Below are 22,546 nucleotides of genomic sequence, written 5' to 3' on the forward strand. Positions count from 1 at the left end.
ATTTGGTTGTACCCGGAATAGGTATCTAGGAAACTCATCAACTCGTGCCCGGCCGTCGCATCAATCATTTGATCAATGTTTGGCAATGGGAACAAGTCTTTTGGGCACGCCTTATTTAGATCCTTATAATCTACGCACATGTGAAATTTATTATTCTTTTTCAAAACTATTACTACATTAGCTAACTAGTCATGATACTTTACCTCCCGAATTGAACCGATATCAAGCAATCGAGTTACCTCTTCTTTGACAAACCTATTTCTGACCTCGGCAATATGGTGTTTCTTCTGCCTTACCAGAGGGATGTTGGGATCTAGGCTTAACTTGTGCGCGACCACCTCTAACGGGATACCTATCATATCCACATGTGACCACACAAAACAGTCAACATTGAATTTAAGAAATTCTATAAATCCTTACCTGAACTCGGGGTTTATTCTTGTCCCCAAGTGGTTCCTCTCCAAGAATTCCTTGAACAATGAGACTTGTTCGAGTTCTTCCGCTGTGGATTTGTTTGCGTCCATTTCTTCTGGTACTTGGAAATACCTCGGTATCAAATAGGATTCCGATGACTCCCCCCCCCCCATGTCGACTTTGTTTGGATCGGGAGCAGGCATCGATTCCTTTAATTGCTACAACACATGTTCCTTCCATTTGCTACTAGAAACCGATATCGCGTTTATCTCTGTTATCGCCAGTTGATCTCCTCTTATTTGTCTAATTCCCTTGGACGTCGGGAATTTCAGAATTTGGTGGTATGTCGACGGTACAACCTTCATTTCATGTAACTCCCTTTGGGTAACCGATACCTTTGTCTTTTTTCGCGGATGAAAAGGTTACACCATTAACCTTGTTCCCTCCAAAAATCATGTTGATCGTTAGACGAGAAGAATCTTCTCCCGTCTTCGAGGGTTTCGAGTTATCCCGATTGCAGTCGTAGTTATTTTTAGCTCAGTTGCTTAAGAACTCTCTGAGATGGCCATTTTTCAACAATGTCACCACCTCCTCGCGCAAATGACAACAGTCCCCAATCCGGTGGCCATTAGTCTCATGATACTCACACCACATGTTAGTATCCCTATAGTTGGGGTTGGATCTCATCGGCCTCGGGAACCGTGCTTCCTTAATGTTCCATATCATCGATACCAGTTCTACTACGTTGGAATTGAAGTTATACTCGAACAATCTGGGGAAGGTAGAATCTCGGGACCTCATACCTCTTTGTCCTGTAACGATCTGTTATTCTGGCCACGATCAATTCTCCTATCGGTAACGAACCTATCCACCGATCGAAAATCTCTGTTGCGTCCTTCGGCCCTTTCGTAGGGCAAAAACCAGCCTTTAGAGGACCGTCGATCTATGTCAAAATCGTCCCTCAACTTTTCCTTATTTTTCTCTCGGTTCCGACCCTTGATTGATGCGAGTAAACCAAACTGGTTATCCTATATTCTTATCTTTGATTCGTAACGGTTGTGGACATCTGCCCATGTTATTGTCTGGAACTCGAGAAGACTTTCTTTCAATTTTCGGGAAGCGTCAGAGCTCATTTGGTTTAGCCCCTTAGTGAACGTCTCAAATGCCCACTTATCTGGCACGGCCGGTAGCAACATCTTTTTCTTCTAAAATCTGTCCATGAACTCTCGCAGCAGTTTAGACTCTCTTTGTGCAATTCTAAATATGTCGGCCTTTCGGGCCTGCACCTTCCTGGCCCAGGCATGGGCCTTGATAAAAGAATCCTCGAGCATCTTGTAGGAATCTATTGAATGCTCGGGTAAAAGTGAATACCATGTTAGGGCCTCCTTCGTGAGGGTCTCCCCGAACCTTTTCAGCAAGACTGACTCAATCTCGTGCGGAGCTAAGTCATTTCCTTTCACCATCGTTGTATAGGTGGTGATGTTCTCCTCAGGATCCGAGGTCCCATAATATTTTGGCACGTTTGTCATTTTGAACCGCTTTGGGATTAACTCTAGTGCCGCGCTTGGTTTGAACGACAACTAGATGTATTTCTTTGAGTCCGGTCAATTCAACACTGGAGGTGCGCCCGAGATTTGATTCATTCAGGCGTTTATTTTCCTCATAAACCTTATGAGTTTGGTTTTAAAGAAATCATTCCCCCTGGCATCGTCGAAGCCAACCTCACCCCTAGGGGTGTTGTTATCAACCCGTTGTGCTCTTTGGTTTGCGGGAGTACCAGGAGGAACTGGTCTTCTTATATTCGCGTTGTTGGAAGCATCCAACAACGTTTGCCTCAATTCTGTCATGACCTGATCTTGTCACGAGAGATGACCCATAATAGCTTTTTGTTGTTCCCTCGGGATTCTCAATGTTTTCACAACGTGCTCGTCTTCAACATCATCAGGAGTTGCCTCCCAAACGTGTCATGGATATTGCCCGCCATGGACCGGCGTCGCTTCATCCCTCTCGTTGCGGATATCGCTAATCGAATCTTCATGTTGAGGTTGATTTCCTTGGGCCTCAACGTTGTGCGTGATGTTGACATCGTTATGTGCCATTTTTTAATGATTTTTTTGCTATGAAACAAAGAATTAAATATGCAAGGATCTACTCAATTACGCAACTATCTAAGCCTCACAGTAGGCGCCAAACCTTTTACCCATAAAACGATACAATTGAATTTGTAACGTGGTTTATAGACAAGCGAATCGATTTGATCCCAAAATGATAAGTAAATTAAATAAAATGCAAGACTTAGCATTGAAATCGAGATAAGACAACAAATATCTTGGTTCCGGGAGTAGAGTTTTCGAAGGCAATAATACAAATATCAATAGATAAGAAATCACGTATTATTGAGCTTTTGAATAGTATATAGCATAAGTTTGTGAGAAAATTTGTTTCCCTTACAATGACTGTTGAAGTCACTATCTATAGTTGTACCTAAGGAACAAGGTCCTAGGATCAAGCCACTCTTAAATGAAAATTACGGGGGCCATTGATGAATATGTAACAATATGCTATGAATGCCAAAATTCTCTATAACGGATTGTGTATTTAATACTGCAAAATATTGTTCATTGAATGTTATCGGGTGACAGATATTTATTTGTCTTCATTAGCAATACGCCCTTCGGGATCATCCCGGTGACAACCGAAGTTGTTGTCCCCGGTCTTGGTTTTCACTTGTCTTATTTTTTGTCTGTCTCCAATTTCACGTGTCGTTCTATTATATGAGTATTTAATACGAATCGATTTTACCCGGTACAAAGCTAATTGTTCTTGGTTAATCATTTCTATTACTTCCATCGAGCAGTTTGTGACCTCAAGCGGTATGAGGTTATTCTCATACTGCTTCACTTCTCTAGGTATAACGAGTTTAAGAGAATGCTATCAATTTGATTATCAAGTAATTTTTTTTTACATTTTAATACCAAATCTTTTGAATTGCCATTGACATTCACGTTTTATTTTTCTCTTTAGAACCCATCTTATTACTGAGCTAAGTTTGAAAAACAACCCATCTTGGGTTTGGACTCACCTATTAGTCACTCACTTATAGGATTAATTAAAATTATTTTTATTAAAGTACAAAACTTATGTTCTAGTATGTGGGCGAATATAAAATTGTGTGATATATGGTAATTGCACAATTGAGGATAGAATATGTTGAAATTATCATGATTATATTATTAAATATTAGAACTAAACTATTATGTTCAAATAATGACTTAAAAAAGTTATGTGTAGCCGAAGTAGAGATATTATAAAAGAAAATGATTTTTGCCAATTAGTGAGGGAGGTAAATTTATCACTACTCTTAAAAATAATAATTTAAATAGAACAAATATTTTGAACAATTAAGATAATTTCATCAAGAAAAAGTATTTTGACAAAATATTATTCTTCATATCAAAACATTAAATGGCAGAGTTAAAGGACCAACTAAAACTGCCAATGAAATGTTTCATGTTTGAGGACGAATAGGTGATGAATCTAAACATGAGGGCTCAAAAGAAAATTCCATCAAAACATTAGCCAATGAGTCAATAACACGAATTCTTTGTTTCCTGAGATGAAGGAAAAAGACAGCAACTGCTGCTCTGGGGATTAGGGTTAGTGTGCTTGCGGACTACTGGCGGCTTTAGCGCTGATAACAAAACTAGCTAAGAGCCCATTTGGATTAGCTGATTTGAAGTAGCTGATAAGTATTAGGTGCTGAAAAGTACTTTTAAGTGCTGAAATTGATTTAATAAATAAGCAGTTATGTGTTTGGATACAAGTGCTAAAATTGATAATAAGCTGCTGCAGTATTTGATTAAAAAGTGCTGATAAATTTTTTTTCTGTTAAAATGACTTAAATAATCTTAGAAGTGTTTACACCTATAAGGGCGTAATATCTTCAAAATTTTAGATTCCAAATCGATCCAAATATAAAATATTCTATTTGTCATTTTATTTTAAATATAATTGTGCTTAGATAAGATAACTTTTATGATAAATATAATTTATTTTATGATAAGCATATAATCATAAGTTATAATAATTAATAAACTGATAAAAGTTTTTCAGTAAAAAATAAATCTAAATAGGACAAAATATTTGAAGAGAAACAAATACTGTCTTTATCACCACAACACTTAGAAAGTAACGTACCAAAAATTTGATATGTCCTCGTTTATTACATACAGTCCAAAGATTAATACACAATAACATAAATATAAATATGCAAAGGAATATAGAATTTTTTATCTTAAATAGTCAATGAGCATTGCAGACTTGAAGAGACGGAGTGAGGGGGTTAGGTTGAAATAGTAATTGAGTCAGTGAGTATCGATACAACAGTTTTGTTCTAAAAAAGAATATTTTAAGGATAAAATAGTAAAAATTTTGGTCAAACTTAAAGTGCTTATAAGCTAAAAATTTATAAGTTGGGGTGATCAGCTTATGGCTTTTGACTTATTTTTAACTTATAAATACTTGACTTATAAGCACTTTAACTTTACCAAACGCATAAATAAGCCGAAAAGTGCTTATAAGCTACTTGCTTAGCCAAACACCTCTAAAAATGAAAACTTTAGTCCTCCCTTCTTCTTCCTCACAGATTCCCCCATGGCTAATCCTCTTTTGCAGACACCATCTTTGCACTTCTTCAATCTCATCCTCACTAACAAATCAACACCCACAAATTCCTGAACTTTCCCCTTCAGATTCTCTTGAAAATCCCATCTTAAACACTCAAGATTCTGAAAAGCCTGTTCCTTTACATGACATTGACCATTCTTGTGACAAACCCATTTCGGAAGATGGCGGATTTACCAATAATTATGTAGTTGATGTACTTTTGAGCCACAGAGATGACCCTGATTCAGCTTATAGGTATTTTCAAACTGCTAGGCAACAAAGGAGTTTTTGCATACAAAATATGACCCTTTCTTTGTTTTGCTTCACATATTAGTAAGTTCTACAATGCATCAACATAAAGCTCGACGTTTGCTTGATAATTATGCTTTTAGTGACTCTGGTCCATCTGCTACTGTTATTTTTAATGGTTTAGTTAATTGTTGTAAGGCTTTTGATTTCGAGTTAAATCCTCGACTTTTTAATTTCTTGATAAATAGTTGTGTGAAAGTTAATAGATTGAATGATGCAATTGATTGTTTCAATGGGATGGTTGAAATTGATATAATGTCGCGGATCCCGATTATGAACAAGCTTTTAAAGGCATTGGTGAGGCAGGGCATGATTGAAGTAGTGCGAGATTTGTATGCTGATGTAGTGTCTAGAGCGATCTGTTATGATTGTCGTACTGTGCATATTTTGAGGTCTGCTTGTCTGAGAGAAGGGAGAATGGAGGAGGCGGTGAAGCTTTTTAAGGAGGCTTAGATGAGTGGGATTAAGCTTGACACGGGGTTGTATAGCCTTTGTGTTTTTGTCGCTTGTAAGGAGCAGAATCTTAGTTTCGGGTTGGAGTTGTTGGGGGAGATGAAAGACAGGGGTTGGGTTCCTTCCGAGGGCACTTATGTGAACATAATTTCCACTTGCGTGAAGTAAAAGAATATGGTTGACGCGTGAAGGCTCAAGGATGAAATGCTTAGTAATGGGCATCCGATGAACTTGGTGGTTGCAACAAGTTTGATGAAAGGGTATCATGTGCAGGGCAATTTATCAAATGCTTTGGATTTGTTTGACAAACTGGCCGAGTATGGACTCACTCCAAACAAGGTGACATATGGAGTTTTAATAGAAGGCTGCTGTAAAAATGGGAATATTGAAAAAGCAGTAGAAATTTACAGGCAAATGAAACTTGCTGGAATCAAGCCTAATGTTTATGTTGAGAATTCGTTAATAAAGGGATTTTTGAGTGTTAACTTGTTAGATGAAGCATTGAATGTGTTTGATGAGGCAATAAATTTTGGGACGGCCAATGTTTTCACTTACAATAGTATAATAGCCTGGTATTGTAAGAAGAGTCAAATGGATGACGCTCAAAACGTGTGGGATAAGATGGTCGATAATGGAGTCGTACCTTCTATAGATTCATACAACAATATGATTCTTGGAAATTGCAGAAACGGGAATATGGACAAAGCATTGGATGTGTTCTCTCAGTTGCCAGAAAGGCAGTTGAAAGCTAATATTGTAACATATAGCATTTTGATTGACGGATATTTTAGAAAAGGTGACACTGATAAAGCGGGGAACACATTTGATCAAATGGTCTCTTCAGGAATTGCCCCTACTGACTGCACATTCAATATTATTATAAGTGGTATGTCCAAAGCTCGCAAAATGTCAGAGGCAAAAGATTTTCTTAAAAAGATTGTTGCAGGAGGTCTCCTTCCAACATGCATGTCTTGCAATAGCCTAATAGATGGATTTTTGAAGGAAGATGATGTCACCTCAGCATTGGCTGTTTACAGAGAGTTGTGCGATAGTGGGATTTCCCCAGATGTTGCAATTTACACAACTTTGATTGATGGATTCTGCAAAAGCAATAACATTGATCTAGCTTTAAAAATGTTGAATGAGATGAGAAATAGAGAAATTAAGTTAGATGCTATTGCGTATGCTGTTCTTATAGATGGCTTTTGCAAAAGAAGAGACATGAAAAATGCTTCTGAACTTTTTGATGAAATCCTTCAAGTTGGTCTACCTCCTAACCTATTTGTGTATAACAGCATGATAAATGGGTTTAGAAATGTAAATAATATGGAAGCAGCACTAGTCTTGCATGATAGGATGATCAATGAAGGCGTTACATGTGATTTGGAAACATACACCGCATTGATTGATGGGCTTTTAAAGGATGGAAAAATAGTTATGGCATCTGATTTGTTCACCGAGATGCTTGTAAAGGGTATAATGCCCGACGACATCACATATAATGTTCTTATACACGGTCTTTGCAATAAAGGTCAGGTTGAGAATGCGCACAAGGTCTTAGAGGAGATGTTTAAAAAGAGTACGACTCCTAATGTTCTGATTTATAATACATTAATTGCTGGATACTTCAAGGAGGGAAATTTGCAAGAGGCATTTAGGTTGCATGATGAGATGCTTGACAAAGGTCTTAAGCCTGACGATGCAACCTATGATATTCTTGTAAGTGGTTCATTCAGAGGAAACAGTTTCGCTCTTGGTACTTCATTGCCGCAATGAACTAGACACCCTCTAGCATGCCTGTTTTAATTTCTTGAAGATATATATTGTCCCTTGGATTTCACTCTTGTCACATGTCTCTGTTGTCTGCAAGGTAAACTGAACTTGCTAACTAGTGTTTACAGTGAATTGAGTTAGATACTGATGAGGTTTGGTTTCACTATGACCATTCATTTCTATATCTCTTAGGTTGACAGCTTTAATGGTTGGGGTCCAATGAACTACTTTCGCTTCGTCGCTTGAGTCCCTCGAAGGTATGAATTCTAGTTCATCTTTCTAAGATTGTCACCTGTTGCATTCATAAAAGAGAGGGTGGGGTTGGGGGGAAATCAAAAGAGAAGCAGGATTTTCCGCTGATTCATAATTTAATTTGGATATGAACTTGGGTCTTCTAAAATCTTGAAATTGAACAAACGAGTTCAAGCTGTCTGGTAAATGTTGATCAATAAGTGAACAACTGGATCTTTGTTTTTTGTTTGGTAAATTTTAATAGTTTAATTTGGAGATATTCGAGGCGTGCTGGTGCTGCATTGTCTTATTTGGACCTTATAGAAGGATGAATAGCAGATAACCTGTTTTTGATAGGTAAGCTTATTTTTATTAACACAAAAGCACTATTACTGAGCGCTGGATATTCACAGAGGAGATTGCAGCAAAAAGCCTCAGCTCCCTATTTTTTCAGCTGAGGAGAAATCTAATAAGCTATCTAGCCATTTACAATCTGCATCTTACACCAAAAATCTGGAAAAAGAAAGTCAATTTTATTTTTAAGCTATGAATATCCTCTCATCTGCTTGGGGAAAATCTCAATTCTCTTTCTTCTCAAATGATCGACTATAAATAGGGTGGGCTAGCATCCCAAATCTTCCTTCTGTCTTTATCTCTTCCTTTCCTTATCCAGCTATGCAGTTGTTCCTGCTGTTGTAGCCTTTTAGGCATTGCTCATCTTACTCTAAATATATTCAGGAAGCGGTACCAACAGTTCTGAGACCACTTTGCTGTGAAGGAACAGATGATTGCTATCTTAAGCCACCATTCTACGGAGGTATGATTACCCTCCTTTGAAATTCACCAAGTCAGGGCTGCCTCATAAGACACCACCTGACAGAAGCAAGCCCCTTAATATATAGCCTTGTTCCTCTAGATTCTCTTCCAAGGCCATTGGCCGTGTTGGTCAGCAGTAGATAGCAGGTTTTTACACTGAATTCTTCATTCGTAGTGACTGATGAGTACCTGAAGTTTTGGGGAATGTCTGATCTTTTTTCAAATCTGAAAAATTTAGTCTATTAGTTTGTTAGGCAACTCTTTCTTATGCAAAAAGAAGTGGTTGATGATTGAGGATCTTCCACAATTTTCTGGTTCCTTTGATATCAAGGGACTTTGCTATTCCCCTCTCTCTCTCTCTCTCAAGTGTAAGAATTGAGGACCTTGCACAATTTGTTGGCTCCTTCTACACCAAGCGATTTTGCTACTTCTACCCCCCCTCCCCCCCCTCTCTGTGTCACACACACACACACACAAAAATCCTTCATGCTGTTTGCAAAATCATGATGTAACTTGACCTTAGCCAAACAATGTCATGATGTAACTTGATCCACCTTGTTGGTGCCCATCTTTTAAAGTCCTTTCATCAATCAAAATAGATTTTAAAAAAAAGAAAAGAAAAAATATTCTTGTTAATAACTGAATCTTATCTGTTCAAACAATTTCTTACTCTAGGTTGAAGGCATGATATGAGAAAGCTTAAAGAGGTACGATCATATTGAGTTCAAATATCTTGTCTTAAACTTTTTGCTGAAGTATAACAAAAAAGAAAACAAGAATTAGGAGGCTCATGGAAATAAGGAGGGAGAGACTTGCTGATTTCTTTTTCTTCTTTAACAAGGGAATTCCTAGTCTTTTTCTTGTTATATTTTGGCGAGACAAAATAAATCTTCCTTGTTAGTCATACTTAATGGTTGAAAAAGCTGATTTAAATGATTTGCAAATGATTGCCTTTTTCACTTAAACAGGGAAATCTGGCCTCTCCTTTTCAGGTTTTAGCCCTGCCTAACGTAGTGTAAGTTTACTTGGATTTCACTTTGTCTGTGAAGGCTACACTGAGGAAACATTTACTTGGATCTCTTGAAATCTTGAAAAGCAGACTACAGAGAACTTCCACTGAACATGCGGCTGCGAAATTAATTGATAAATTTAGATAATTGAAGAATTTTGAATCGTAGACAAAGATTCGATACTAATTCGATTAATTGTGTGCCAAATGTCATCACTATAACATGTCAAGTTCAATTTTTTAGGAAAAAAAACTCCAACAAAAGTTTCAAAATTATTAAAACGATACCAATTTTAAAAAAATTATACTTCCTCCCACGTATAAGAAAAATTAAAACTTCCTCCCATGTTTGTTTGGTAATTTTTTTTTGATTTATTTATTAAACCTTGCAATGCAAAAAGAAATAAATATTTTCTCTCACGTTATTTTGTGCTGCAGTTTGTAATTTATTTATATATTTTTGTAACACGAAAACAAAACAAAAAAGAATGAAAAGATATATCAGCCGAAAATTCAATTCCACGACTATTGTCTTCCCAAATGTGTGCTTGGAACAATAATTCTAATCTACCTCCATAGTTGATTCATATCCATGTTCTTTTGTGCAAATAATTGTTTATGCGATTTTTTTTTATGTATCCACATTAAGCCAAGTGGCAGAATAATAATAAGTTACTTGACATTGCTCAAGACAATTAGCAATATTAGGATAATATAAATAAATAATATAATAAAATTAATTAGTTTAGAATTAGTGTAGTTAATTTTGCTATATGATTGTGAAATGCGGCATTTTTAATTGCATTAGACGTGATTTTTTTTAAATGATTTTATTCCTCAGATAAGAGATTGTTATAATGTCGTGTAATATGCTCTAAAATTAGATGTTTGAGTTGATTTGGTTAAAAATGCTAGCACATAACCTAGCAGATTTAAGTTTGTGATAGTTTGTTTTCTCCTAAAGTGTAGGAAGCTAGAAATTATATAGATTTATGGAAGAGAAAGATAGGAGTCTTTCGTTAACAGATTTTTATTATTCACATTCTTTAATTTGTCTAAATTTATAAATAATACTTCTACATATCAAGCATATTTGAAGGATCATCTAATTAGTTTGAATTGCAGAATTTAATAAACTACATGATTCCTACGTGGGGTTATCTATTTGAAGATAACTACCATATTAGGAAAAAAAACTACTTCCCAATTTGAAGTGACAATTTTTATTTTTGAGCTTTTATTTTAAAATAATTTTGAAACTCCAACTATGTTGAGCTTTGTCCTAAAAATTTACACTTGTCATCTTATAGTTATGCCACTTAGCATCATATAATTGTTTTGCTTCTATTTTTCCATATAGATAGATTAACAAATTTTTATTATTCATATTCTTCAATTTGTCTAACTTTATAAATAATAATTTTGTATATTATTTATTGACTTTATAATTTTAAATATCAAACATATTTGCAGGATCTTCAAATTAATTTGGATTGTAAAATTTTAAAAACTATATGATTCCTACGAGGGGTTATCTATTTGAAGATACTTACCATATTAGGAAGAAAACTACTTCCCAATATGAATTGTCAATTTTATTTTTTTAAATTTTCGATTTTTATTTTAAAATAATTTGAAACTTCAACTTTCTCGGAGCTTTGTCCTAAAAAATTATACTTTTCATCTTATAATTATGCCACTTGGCATCATATAATTGTTTTTCTTTTCTTTTTCTATTTATTTATTGAAGAAGATTAGTTTGTGTGTCATATCACGTGTTCCGCTGTGTATTTATTTTCTACTGTCCCAAAATTGAGTTCAATTTCTCAAGGAAAAACTTATTGCTCGCTTTTTAAACCAAAAATTTGTACAATAAATTGGGTTGGATACCAGATTGGGCTTCGTTTAGTGGACGACCAGATTTTTGGAAATTGAATGTATCTTTAACAAGAATAGGGAAAAACCTCATGCCCAGACAACCTTAGGATGAATTCACAAAAGGGTCCTTACAAATATCCAGAATCAGAGAGAATATGTATTGGTGATAAAGTCCAATAAGGTTTTCACCATGAAAACTTGCTCATAACGACCAGCTCGTACTGTGGGTAACAAGTAATTAGTAATGTATAAGCTGAACATCGAGAAAATGTAGTTAGATAAAAGAAAAAAAAAGAGAATGTATTTAGCCAATGTTTGTAACTGGAAACAGGGGCGGAGCTAGAGCTTCGGACGCGGGTTCGGTCGAACCCAGTAACTTTGTCCAAACTCTATATTTGCCTTTAAAAATTCATTGAATATGTACAAATTATTAATTTAGAACCCAGTAACTTAGAAGGAATAAAATCCCAAACCTATCAGCTTCAAATCCTGGCTCCGCCACTGGAATTGATGAAACCTCCTTTCCCTTAATTCAAATGTTTTACTTCTTTCCTGACCTTGAACTATTTTGATAGCCCAACCCACTTTATCTTAGATATGAAATTAGGCCAGCATTCTTGCTGTTGGCAATGGCTTCAATCTTATACATTTCAAAGTATTGTGAGTGCAGTGAGAACCACTCTATGCACAAGGCCAATGAGCAGAACGCAGAAAGGGCATCTCAGTTCTCTCTCTTTAACACGGTTTGCTGAAGTCAGATGTAACCCTCTCACTTGGATCAGGATTAAATGTTCTTAACCAAAGTCATAGAAGCGATGGCTGCAGATTGTTCTTCTGCATTAACGTGTCAGCACTGCTTCTCTATAGTGTATCCTACTAGACAATCAGGTTCAGGGAAAATGTGTTGGCTTTTGAATTTTCATCAAGCAAACCTTTTAAGGATGGAGCTTCAGATAATAGCAAGCAAATCTTTTAAAGAGATATTGAAGCAGTGGAGCGACTACTCCCACACTTAAACTGTTTCCTAGCATTGCATAACTGCAACAGAAAACCAAAAGGCATATCTTAGCAAGCAAATCTTTTATGAAACCCAGAAAAAAATTACTGAAATCTTTTGTGAAGTAAAAGCCAGGAAGAGCTCCTAGCCCTCCTCACTGAATTTAAGCTAATTAAAGTGACGACTCTAGTTTCACGGCAATCTGGTGTGGTATTACCATGTTTACTTGTTTGTTTGTTCATTTACTTGTTCACTTATAAAAATATGGAGTTTTAAATAAGATCTGAATGCCTTCTATACCGATTCAAATAATGAAATGATCAGAATCATCATATACTCTGTCTTTTTCTTGCTATATGGCACTCTTTCTGCTTTTGCCTATTCCAAAATGAATGACATGTTCTATATCTGAAAACCTTTTAACTTTAAACTTCCCGTTTTACCCTGAATGATATGCTTTTATAGCCATAAAAACGTCATGGCACCACAAGTTTTAAGAGTATTTTTTATGTCAAAAAGTCTTTCTTCTTTCTTAAACACAGTGCCCACGAGAAAAGCACCGCATAAAATGAAGCGGAGGGGTTACACTGTTTCTAAAATAGGAAAAGACACTATGTCTCGTAGCAGGATAGGGACATAAATTTTTTTCTAAAAGTTCAGTCCATCCACAAAGTCCCTATGGCCTATGCAATGTCAGCTTCTATGAATAACAAACAACAATTACACACTAACAATTTGAACTATAAAATCACAAGAGTTAAAAGAAAAAAAATGATTCATTACTATTGAAGTATGAGTACTGGGAAAAACGACATACCGTTGACGAAACTGGAAGTCTTCCGGAAAAGAATGCAAATTTGCAACCTACATCCCAAAAGAAAGCTATGAAGTAAGAAGAGAGTAGTTCATGAACTGAAGAGAATGAATACCTCCCTAGGTGTGAAGTATCTTAGACACAGATCCTGCAGTGAAGGCGTTCTATTCTCTGTCTTTTCCTGGATTTATGAAATGGTACCCAATGAAATCACTGGAGAGAAGTGTTTTTAAAGTGAAAAGCACAAAAAATGACAGTGTTGATGAGGCTTGAAGCGAAAAGCATGAAGTGAAGCGTACAAGTTACAAAAAGTTAAAAACTACTAAACACATATGAGTTTAGTACTATAATAACCAAATTGCAACTAAACTAACTAATTTCAGCCTCCAAAATACAATAATGCCGCTTTTAATCCAAAAATTCTCAAAGTTGAGATTCGACAAACCAACTGCTTCTTATTGGGAAGAGGGAGATATGAATGATGCATTATTATGAGCCCACAAATGCCACCTTGGCAAGCAATGACCATCCTCACACAAGTAATAGGAGTTGTATTTAACACAATGTAATATTTCTCCTCTCTTATAGTCTTCATTCCACCTTCATTGACCGCAAGAACATCCTTGGATGCTAAAACTGCTCCTACTAGTGTAATGTCTGACATCTACAACAAATTCGTTCTACAGAGAGAAGAGAGATAAACCTCCACAACCATCACAACTTGCAGTCAAAAAGAATCTATGTGATCACTGTTAACAAGATGTACATAGGCCTCATAGAAACAACACGCTCAAGTTGGGGTTTTCAATTAATGTAAATACAGAAGGAGGCATAAAAGAGAAAGAATAGATCTCTCGTAAAATTATAATGAATATGGAACTACTTAGGGGTTGTTTGGTTCAAAGAGAAGTTTAGGAATAAGTAGTTTAGGGATAAGTTATCCCGGGATTATAGTGCAGAGATTATTTCTTGTTGAATTTTTAATCCATGTCTGGTAATACCCATATTGTTATTCCACATCCTATCCGACATAAAATAATACATAAATTCCACCATAACTTAACAAGTATTATTATAAGGAAAACCAAACTAGTAACCAAACAATGTACAGAACAATGCTGAGTTCTATGCGGTGATTATTTCTCCATACTAACCACCCAAACAAGCACTTATTGTAATGGGCTACGAAAATAAGCAGTAATCAATATATCCTCCCTGATACGCAGAATCATGGTTGCATGTCTGACATCTTATGTTCCTTAAAATTACCAAAAACTTGCATTCAGCTATTCAGTTTTCTTCTCCATTTCTATGGAATATCTAAACAAGAAATATCAAGGTAATCCCATAGAGTAGCAAAAGAAGAAATAAGAATATAAACCACTTTTCAGAAGCTACAGGGATTCTTTCTTAATTGTTATATTATAAAGACGAGAAAAAAGAACATATTCAAGGAGAAAAGTGAACAAATTGATACTTTAAAGCTTTACCTGGACGGTTGCCAGCAGGGAGCCAGTACCCTTCACATATCTGTAATAGCTTTTTGTAAAACAACAGCAACGCTTTGAATGAGGATAAACAATATCTCTAATATTTTCACCCCAACAATAACTGACAAGCAGAGAAAGCTATATTATGACATAAGAAACAGAGGAAGGAGTAGGAATCAACAGGAAGAAGGATACCCATGGCACTTCCCCATCTTTCAACCAAGCTTGATGAAACAAAGTACACATTACTTTCCTCAGCACTTCTATCTGATTTTGCATAGTCATTGGCATGGAAAGAGGAAGTTGATGAGTCTTCCCCCTTGCCAAAAGTTTTAAATACAAGAAAATCATCCACAGGTTAACAAGCTTGAAGCAGCTCATCCCAATACTCTGCCAATTGCAGCTGTTCGTTTTCCATTGTGCTTTCAGTCTGTCCAAGTAAAGGGCCCGGGGTCCGAAGAAGCTGATTATTAAATTCAGGGACTTCAAAGGATAAAGGTTTCCTTTTGACCTGCAGTAACATATTTCCAGTGGATTCAAATTTGTGTTTTGCAAAATAAATAAATAAATGATCAATAACTCTTAGTCGATATACACAAGCATAGAACTTGCTATGAAATGCTTTTTGGTCGCCAATAAGCCACATTTGTGTTATACTAAAGTCCCATATCTAAACTCTTTAACAAGTAATAACGATGAAAAGTCTTGATTACTTATTTTCCAACTCAAGCATGTCTTCTGCAATCTATAAGCCATTGTTCATATTCACCGAAACTTTTTCAATACTAGATAGCTGTCTGTTGCCTGTGGTTCAAGAGACAGAACAAGTTTTATGAAAAATGGACTAACTTAAAGATAACTTGAAACAATTACAATTTTTTTGATAACCAAGAAATCCTTGAGGACAGTGGCGCACAGTTCGAAACTCGGTGGATGATGCCCCCTCCCTCACCCTTCTCCATTTGAATATACATGCTTTTGTCTGCCACATCGTCCAAAACCTGCGACGTGTGCCTAACCCACACATTACGCGTTGCATTCTTACCGCTAGATCAAAGCCCGCTCTGGGGCAACTCAAAACAATTACACATTAGAACAGGTCAAGTGCTACGACAAGGTATACTAAGCTAAGCCTGGCCTAAAATCGAAACAGGACTGCATTTTTACCTTACAAATGTTTGTCAACTACGCGGCCCACGTTTTTATAAATGAAGTATCCAACATAATATAAAATGTAAGAACTTGTAATGACTATTTAAGCATATAAAAAAAGGTAGCTGAGAAGCAGTTAACAGAAAACCATAATGTACTGAATATAATTCGAAAGTTAAGAGGAACCATGTTAGTTACTTAAGTATTTGACTAAGATTTTTATCTTTGCTCGTCTTTGCCAAATATGAACATTGCCTTTGACTTTGTAATCAAATACAGCAATCTTTGCTCCACATAACATGTTTACTTAAGCACAATTCACTTTAGGTTGTGAATGATGCAACTTAGAAGTTTCATGTCAAATTTAGTATTTGAGAAGAATAGACAACAATCAGTAGGTAAAACTGCCTATCCCTTCCCCATTTGCTGGGGAAAAGAGAACTTTTATTTAAACATGTGGGTAAGCTTCATAAGCCAGCCAAAGGGAAAAAAATGCCCAAGTTCTTCCAATTTCTTTAATTATTTTCTTTGTTCTCCTCATTAATCTGTTTCCCATAAAAGACTTTACTTTCTAAGAAGAAATTTTAGTCAGTTCCCAAATACAGCTCAGTCACTTCTCATTAATCATAAAGTGTGATCCATCAATCAATTAATTGTGACTCAATCAGAAACAAGTTGGGTAGGGTATACGAAATCCTTTGGTACTATTCCACTCTATTCAGCTAATTCCTTTCAACACATTGACAAATGCAATACATTCACAAAATATTAACAACGTTACAAATATACAACTCTTTGAAAAAATGAAACAAGTCCAAACATGCAAAATGAATGAAAACATACATGTGATGACGATGTATATTAGTGATACAAACCCAAAGAGGAAGACATACCAAGCAGTAATAACGAGGCCGAGAATATGGCAGTCCAAATTGCAGCGGACTCAAAATAAATTCTTGTGTAACAAAATTATTCTTTTCCAATATTTCGACCAATATCTCATGGGTATCAGAAGTCTGCAATAAAGAAAAAAGTATAGTATATTCCAAGATGACCATCTTTGAAAAGTATAGCAAAAGATAGTTGGGTAGACTTAATGGAGCATGGATTGGAAGGATACAAACCTCAAATCCTACAACATTTTCCACAAAAAGATATGAGGGAGGCTGCAATAGCTGTGGTATAAGTTCCAGAATTTTAATAAAAGATGATGCCCGCGCATCACTGGAACCTTTCTGGAGCCCTGACACAAAAATGTAACAAAAAGGTTTCAGTTAATGTGACAATACGAAGAAGACGAAAATAAAAGGGAAAATTGGGAACACAATTCATCACCTTGACGAGTATTAGGAGAAAGTAACCAAGCATCAGCATTGTAGCGGTCAAGATCAGCGGCATTCAGAGTCTGAATGTTACCCTAAGGTCATCCAAAAACATAAACTTTACCAATACTATTTAGTGTCACAAAAACATCTGACACTTACCAATGGATGAATAAATTCTCAGCGACTTTCTCTTTCGATAAGTACACATTGTCAGCTACATTCCTATAAAAATCAACAGACTAAAATGCTCTCTCCATTTCAAATTGAGTTTCACATTGTTGTTTTTAATCCATTTGATAATAAAATGGTACACTTTTCATACATAGTAATAGAGGACTCACTTCTACTTTTCTCTATAAACTTATTCTCTACTTACTAAACATAAAATAGAAGATACCTAAAATGCTAAAGCATGCCATGCATGTGATAGTAAACTGTATTTGTAAAATAATTCTGGAGAAGATAAAATAACATATAAACAGAAATGTAAAAGAAACAGAATTTAATCCGAGCTCATTGAATTCACAGTGTTTCCTTAAGGAATTTAATCCCCTCCTAGTACCCAAGGTTGTGGATTATTTCCTCCCAGGATAGAACGAATTACACACTGGTGTAGCGGTATTTCAAACCCCAGTGTTTCAGCGAACATAAAGATCGGTAGCAAATCACACTTACTGTTGTTTTCTTTGTAGTTAAAACAATGCAGAAAAAAGGAGGAGAACTCAGAAATTCGTATTGAAAATCTGAGAGAATGGACTGGTATTTATAGCCAATGTTGAGCTCAAACTAAAGAGTTGCAACTCTTCAAAACTGAAGAGGTGCAACTCTTCAGAAGGGTTGTTTGTGTAAAATGGACATAACGTAAATGGCTTTTACAAAAACCGAAAGGGCATATAATGTTCCGTTGGATTTAATATTAATTTTTCGTTTAAAAAAAACGGATATTTAATAACATTTCTGTTAATATTTACTATTAACAAATAAATTTGGTCCAAAAAATTAATCAATCAATCGATCATTTGACCAAATCCAAATCCAAATCCAAATCCGAAGCCGAGTCGAGCGAGCGACGACGGCGGCGCGAGACTTGCCTTCTTCTTAACTCTTTAAGAGCTAGAAGAAGAGCAATTGTATATATACCCATCAAAACCTTTTCCTCTTCCAATATGGGACAATGTCCCTTTGTCAAGGAGGGAAACTCAAATATTTTCAATTTCCCTCTATTTTCCATTCACCCTCTTTTAAGCTATATTTAAGCTTAAAACCCCAACAATCCCGCACATGAACGGGGAATGGCTATATCACGAAAATATGCATGAAAAACTGTGTGATTCGCAAGCAAAGATTAATTGCATCTGGATAAGTAGGTTTCCCTTTGAACTTTCCGTAGTGAACTTATGTCGGATATACTCGGTCAATCGGTAGATTTGATATCTTTGAACCGTCGAACTTTGGTGTATACCTAGACAACCATAAGTCACACAACCAACCCTTAACCGTCTTTGGTTCTCATTGTTGTGTTCGTTTCAGCCATGAACACTGCCTGGTTTCATAAGTGCGTAGAGAATTGGCCTTGCAAAAATTCTCCTTGAAGCGGCTAACACTTCACACTTACATAGGTGATTCCTAAACGTGTCATCCCGTAGATACACTATTTGATATACCCCGTATCAAATTTAGAAATCATTAAAAATTCTTAATGCTTTATCCTTGGTACTAAACATTGTCTCATCACGAGAATGGACCAAACTTTTAGTTGACAATGTTAAACCGTCATTAATAACTTTGTTTGATCTCCTTGAACCTAGATTTTGGGATCTCCAGTCTTCTAGGTAGAGTTACCGCCACAATGGCTTGTTCTCGGCCATAGTCCCATTCCCCACGATGATTTTTCAACTACCTCTCTAGTTAGGCCTTTTGTAAGTGGATCTGACACATTATCGCTTGACTTTACATAGTCAATCGTGATAATTTCTCTAGAGAGTAATTGCCTAACGGTTTTATGTCTTCGTCGTATATGACGAGATTTACCGTTATACATCACGCTCCCAGCACTTCAAACTGCCGCTTGACTATCACAATGTATGCATATTGGTGCCAACGGTTTGGGCCAAAATGAAATGTCTTCTAAGAAATTCCGGAGCCATTCAGCTTCTTCACCGGCTTTATCTAAGGCTATGAACTCAGCCTCCATTGTACAGCGGGCAATACAAGTTTGCTTGGACAACTTCCAAGATACCGCTCCTTCACCAATAGTGAATACATATCCACTTGTGGACTTAGAATCAGTTGAACCGGTGATCCAATTTGCATTACAGTATCCCTCAATCACCGTAGGATATTTACTATAGTGCAAAACAAAGTCCTGGGTATGTTCTAAATATCCCACAACTCGTTTCATTGCCATCCAATGAGATTGACCTGGATTGCTCGTGTATCGACTCAATTTACTTATAGCACAAGCTATATCTGGTCGTGTACAATTCATGATATACATTAAGTGTTGGGTTTTTAAGATTAAATGTAGCTTAAAAGAGGGTGAATGGAAAATGGAGGGAAATTGAAAATATTTAAGTTTCCCTCCTTGACAAAGGGACATTGTCCCATATTGAAAAATGAAAAGGTTTTGATGGGTATATATACAATTGCTCTTCTTCTAGCTTTTAAAGAGTTAAGAAGAAGGCAAGCCTCGCGCCGTCGCTCGCTCGGCTTCGGATTTGGATTTGGTCAAATGATCGATTAATTTTTTGGACCAAATTTATTTGTTAATAGTAAATATTAACAGAAATGTTATTAAATATCCATTTTTTTTAAAATGGAAAATTAATATTAAATCCAACGGAACATTATATGCCCTTTCGGTTATTGTAAAAGTCATTTTACGTTATGGCCGTTTTACACAAACAGCCCTTTTGAAGAGTTGCACCTCTTCAGTTTTGAAGAGTTGCACCTCTTCAGTTTGAGCTCAACATTGGCTATAAATACCAGTCAATTCTCTCAGATTTTCAATACGAATTTCTGAGTTCTCCTCCTTTCTTCTGCATTGTTTTAACTTTTAACTACAAAGAAAGCAACAGCAAGTGTCATTTGCTACCGATCTTTGTGTTCGCTGAAACACTGGGGTTTGAAATACCGCTACACCAGTGTGTAATTCGTTCTATCCTGAGAGGAAATAATCCACATCCTTGGGTACTAGGAGGGGATTAAATTCCTTAAGGAAACACTGTGAATTCAGTGGGCTCAGATTAAATTCTGTTTCTTTTACATTTATGTTTATATGTTATTTTATCTTCTCCAAAATTATTTTACAAATACAGTTTACTATCAAGCTTAAGGAATTTATTATTTTCTGTATTTGTGTTATACTCGTTGTTCTGGAGACTAAAACCTTTATGGTTTTTTACCCCATTGGATATTAAAATCTACGTGATTTTAACGTTTGTTTGTGTCATTCTTTTACAGAAATGACGAATGACAACGAGAACCAGACTGTTTCTATGGTAACTGCCAATGCATCGACAAGCCTAAGAACACCGGCATTGGCACCGGCAGAAAAACCCGAAAAATTTTCCGGGATTGATTTCAAGCGGTGGCAGCAGAAGATGTTCTTCTACTTGACGACTTTAAGTCTGCAGAAGTTCATTAAGGAAGATGTTCCTGTTTTGCCTGATGAAACTCCAGAAAATGAACGCTTTCTCGTGACTGAGGCGTGGAAGCATTCTGATTTTCTATGCAAGAATTACATTCTTAACGGACTGGAGGACGATCTGTATAACGTCTATAGTAATGTGGAGACGTCAAAACAATTGTGGATAGCGCTTGAAAGGAAATACAAAACGGAAGATGTCGGGTTAAAGAAATTTGTTGCCGCTAAATTTTTGGACTACAAAATGGTAGATAGCAAGTCTGTTATTACCCAAGTCCAGGAATTGCAAGTGATTATTTACGATCTGCTTGCTGAAGGTCTTGTCATCAATGAAGCATTCCAAGTTGCAGCGATGATTGAGAAGTTGCCTCCTTTGTGGAAGGACTTCAAAAACTACTTGAAACACAAACGCAGGGAGAGGTCCCTTGAAGATCTCATTGTTCGATTGAGAATCGAAGAGGACAACAAAGCTGCTGAAAAGAAAGGCCGTGGAAACTCAACAATAATGGGAGCAAATATTGTTGAGGATACTCTTCAAAATAATAGTGTAAGGCCCCGTTAAAATTTTCTAATAATTTAATATTTTAAAGTGCGACAACGGTATTCGGGAATAACGTATTCGAGTATCAAATGAGACCTATGGGGCGGAACCACATTATTTGAACATCAAAAGTGTTTCAACAACATTGCTTCTTCGAGTATACGTGGTATCACATTAAGCAAATGAGCTCCAAATTCAGTTTTGATTGAAGCATTAGATCCGTATTGAAATTACGGAGCCATAGCAAAAATTTCGGACATCGTGTGAGAGAGTTATGCCTATTTCCGTGTAAAAAAAAAACATTTCCTGTCGCCAGCGCCCAGGGTAGCGCGGGGCATTGTCCCTGGCGCTGGGGTTTCTTTCAGCTACTGGAACCAGCACCACAGGCAGCCCCCGGCGCCACTTGTGGCGCCCGAAACGCTATATACTCATTTCGGGGTTCATTTTACCCCATTTTTCTTGGCCGAACTTTGGGGTTTTCCTCCACTCTCTCAAGACCTCCAACTCCCCCCATCTTCAAGGTGAGTAATCCCTACTAATTTTATGTTTCATTCCATCAATTCCACCCTAAGACTAACTCAATCCTCCATAAAATACATATATCTTCAAGCTTGATACATAGATCTCTAAAAGGTTTTAGTTTCCAGAACAGTGAGTATAACACAAACACAGAAAATATTAAATTCCTTAAGTTTGATAGTAAACTGTATTTGTAAAAATAATTCTGGAGAAGATAAAATAACATATAAACAGAAATGTAAAAGAAACAGAATTTAATCCGAGCCCACTGGATTCACAGTGTTTCCTTAAGGAATTTAATCCCCTCCTAGTACCTAAGGTTATGGATTATTTCCTCCCAGGATAGAATAAATTACACACTGGTGTAGCAGTATTTCAGACCCCAGTGTTTCAGCGAACACAAAGATCGGTAGCAAATCACATTTACTGTTGCTTTCTTTGTAGTTAAAACAATGCAGAAGAAAGGAGGAGAACTCAGAAATTCGTATTGAAAATCTGAGAGAATGGACTGGTA

The 22,546-nt window shown here is 36.3% G+C and overlaps 2 pseudogenes; one reads left to right on the forward strand and one right to left on the reverse strand.

Annotated features, from left to right (window-relative positions):
- The first annotated feature begins 4,990 nt into the window (after positions 1-4,990).
- Positions 4,991-9,013, forward strand: LOC107818949 (uncharacterized; annotated as a pseudogene).
- A 4,725-nt stretch (positions 9,014-13,738) lies between these two features.
- Positions 13,739-22,546, reverse strand: part of LOC107818948 (tRNA (cytosine(38)-C(5))-methyltransferase 2-like) — a 44,951-nt pseudogene continuing 36,143 nt past the window's right edge.

This window comes from Nicotiana tabacum, chromosome 9, assembly GCF_000715075.1.
Source record: "Nicotiana tabacum cultivar K326 chromosome 9, ASM71507v2, whole genome shotgun sequence".
In the NCBI taxonomy this organism is placed as follows: domain Eukaryota; kingdom Viridiplantae; phylum Streptophyta; class Magnoliopsida; order Solanales; family Solanaceae; genus Nicotiana; species Nicotiana tabacum.